Source organism: Quercus robur, chromosome 8 (assembly GCF_932294415.1).
Source record: "Quercus robur chromosome 8, dhQueRobu3.1, whole genome shotgun sequence".
Classification (NCBI taxonomy): Eukaryota; Viridiplantae; Streptophyta; class Magnoliopsida; order Fagales; family Fagaceae; genus Quercus; species Quercus robur.
The window spans coordinates 8,980,589-8,984,192 of record NC_065541.1 but is presented as its reverse complement, the minus strand read 5'-3'; the positions used below and the strand labels follow the sequence as shown (position 1 = coordinate 8,984,192).

The 3,604-nt window shown below is 30.6% G+C and overlaps 1 long non-coding RNA gene across 1 annotated transcript; it reads left to right on the top strand.

Annotated features, from left to right (window-relative positions):
- Positions 1-254: 254 nt before the first annotated feature.
- On the top strand, positions 255-2,620 carry LOC126694467 (uncharacterized). The gene is made up of 3 exons (XR_007645778.1): positions 255-458; positions 937-1,069; positions 2,254-2,620. It is a non-coding gene; the product is annotated as an uncharacterized LOC126694467 (long non-coding RNA).
- Positions 2,621-3,604: the final 984 nt, after the last annotated feature.

Here is a 3,604-nt window from a genome sequence, read left to right as displayed (position 1 = left end):
TCAAATAATGTCACAATAACAATTGATTTAGATATGTGCATCAAATAAGTTGGCAAATTTACCCTTTTACCTTTTTATGTACTATCATTATTTGCTTTACTTGACATAAACCAGTCATCAGCTCACATAAGTAAAGAAACAATCTTGAGCTCTGAATCTATAGAGTGTTTATTTGGAAATATTTGTATGTGATTGCGTGGCTTTTTGCAATAACTAAGTATGTTACAAAACAACAGCAGTACACTTACTGCATTAAGAAATGGTAAGTTAAGGAAATTTTAGTTTTGTTATGACAATTCCATAGTATTCTCTTACAAGCTTTTTTCTGTTACATGATGCATCTTCTTTCTCCATGTGTTTAAATTGCATTCCAACATTTTCATCAGGCAAGAGTATCTTGTGAGGTGTATGTAAATACGAACAACCAGACAATTGTCCACCAAGATTGCTACCCTGAGGTGAGCTTTTACTTATATAAAATTGCTGTTTCAGTTGCACAGATAAGGAAACTTTTCTATCATATCAAAACTAGCTTTTGATTTCGAGATTGAAAATTTGGTGCTCACTAAGTATAAACACTTACTAAATCTAGCTGAAACCCAGACTAAGACCAATACAAACCATACCAATCATCCCTCAGAATTTTGGGCCACAAATGCACTAAGAATAAACAAGAATCAAGCATTTGTATTCTTCACTTGGGTCCCAAGGCCTTCAATAATTTACCATATGTGGTTATTCTTGACAACATCATAGGCATTGAGAGCTCCAATTTGACTTTGAAAATATATAACAAACTCTTGGAGAAAAAACACCATTGTCTGATCTTTTAAGAAAATATAGATTCTAATTTAAAAGCGGTTTGCACATTCCAGTCATTTTAAAAGGGTGTTGGTGATTTGCTTTAAATAATTGGGATTGTTGTTCTAATTGAAGGGGTTGCTGATATTTTCTAGAGGTATGAAAGGCTTGGTTTAGAATAGACAAAAAGTAGATAACTCCATTCAATTATAATCCTGCTTTCATGGAGGAAATGAGGACAAGAAGACACACATCTCATGTTTGGTTGGTAAGGCTATTTTCTTGCAACACAGACAGTTTTATATATAATGTTCCTTTTACGCGTTGATATATATATATATATATATATTTTGAAAGACTTTTCCACTTTGAATTTCACTTTTACTCACACTGTTAATAAAGGGAAACTGCCTTACTAATAATTTATTTTTTTTGGCTTTAATTTCGTGGAAACCTTTTTAATGATTTTATTCCTCATACTCTGGTAAATTGCTTATATGATTGATGAAAATGTTATGAGTTAAACTCAATAGAGCTTTGTTCTAGACTTCTAATTACTTTGGGTGTGGTGGTATTAATATTGTTGACGAAAAAAAGAACTTGAAATGGTGACTCTTCTAATTTTAGAATAAAGATGAATTGAGTCTATGCAGACACAGTAATGTTTTGCAATGTTGAGGCTGAATTGCATGAAATAGAGATTGAGTCTATTGATGGAACTAGAGAAGTAGAGAGAAGCAGAAGAATGCACTGTTATAATGGTCAGCACTCTCTAATGTTCACAGCCACTATTATATAAGCATATAAATCTTTTTGATGCCAAAATTTAATGGTTGTTCATGCTTAGCAATTCTACTGTTGATGTAAGTAGTGAAGATCAAAACCTTATAGAAACGAAGTTATTTGAGACGCACATAATTAAATTATATAATAGTTCTCAACTCTCTCTATTTCTTTGAGCATTTAGATTAATGAAAATTCCGTATCTTTATTGTGTATTGAGGTAGCACCATGAAAGGTTAATTAGCAAATACAAGATTCGCTTTCTATGAAACATGTTTCTCCAACTTAGTTAGCCTAATTTGTTTATTGATTAATTTAAACCCTTTTCTTTCTTCCTTTTTTTTTCCTATTTATTTATTATATATTTTATGCAAAGATGATCCATACTGCATTGATTCAGTATCAGTTACCTAAAATTGTCAGCTTTACAAGAACTATGATTGCATATTAAAAGTTTGTTGCTTCGAACTATTTGATCATTTTTGGCAAAAAGCACTTTAGCCATCAAATGCTCTTGTGATTCAAAATGCTTTAAAACAATTGGGCTCTAGATGATATAGAGGCATTTACCACTTGGTATATGTCATTGGATACAAGTTTCTGTATTGGTTAACAGCTTTAGGATGTTCACTGTAATTAAAAAAAAAAAAAAAACATTTTGTGTAACAGGTCACCATCTTTGCACTGTACCATTGGGACCCAAATATTGGAAAGATGCTTCTTATGGAGTCTATCTTTTAATGCCTCAATCCAGCCTTAACAATTGCTGGTTTTCTTGCACATAGTGACCCATTTGTGCTTCCAATAATTGGAAAGAGGAAGCTGATGAAGAAGATCCTTTACTGGTGATTCCTGCAGGTTGATTATTAAGCTAATCCATACTGATCCTTTTTATGGAATTTGTAGTTTTTTTTTTTTTAATGATTAATGTTAATTCTATTACTGATTTTAAACTTGTGCACACATTCTTTATGCAGTGACCACAAAGCACTTCTTAAACTTTATTAGGATGAAAATATGCAAAGTAAAATGGAAAGGAAAGAGTGTTCTGTTAGGAAATTTTTTTAATTATATCCAATTAACTTGCAGAAGATGGAGGATATGAGAATGCAATTTGTAGATCTATTATCAAGCACTAAATTTGTAGATTTTCAATTTTTCTATTTTCAAGTGTAAGTATTCCTTCCCCTTTCTCAGTTTGTTTGTTTGTTTTTTATTTTTTTTTATTTTTTTTTATTTTTTTTTATTTTTTATTTTAATAACACTTTATAACACCATTTTATTCAAAAGAAATCTAATTGAGTTTGTGGTTGGTGCAACTTTTCTTCTTTATTTCCTTTTTAATTTAACCATTTGAATAATTGTATAATATATTTATCCAAAGTAGGATTTACTCTTTATGATATGTGCATAGGTTTACAACCAAAACATCTGTGATTAGGAGAAGTTCTGCACAATCCTTTGGGCTGAACACTAAACAGTTTTATCTATCTCATCGACCATAGATTGTTTTATTATAAAAATGAAAATGACCCGTTTGTTATGCAAACAAATGTGTAGGATAATATAGATTATATTGGTAGTGAATAGTAGATTTAATTGCAGTTGAGCATTGTATAAAGACATCACCATAGCATTTTTTTTTTTTTTAAAGCCAATTTATAGTAGCAAAATAATTTTTTTTTTATTTTTTATTTAACTATCCCGTGCATCGCACGGGTTAGCGACTAGTTATTATTATTATTATTTATTATTGCTATCGCTATGTGAGGTGTGAACGAAATAAAGGATGAAACATATACACTCTTATGAGAAAAGGAAATTAGAGAGGGAATACAATAATTTTCTATAAATATCACTAGCCTCTTCAGTACAAGTTTTAAGGAAAAAATAATATAACTACATTCAGTCACATTCTATACATAATTAGCCAAGGCTCTGGCCTTCATTTCTACTATTTCAATCAACCCCTCTTAGTATGGAAATTGGCCCGGCCCAATCATATTATCCTAATTTCAAA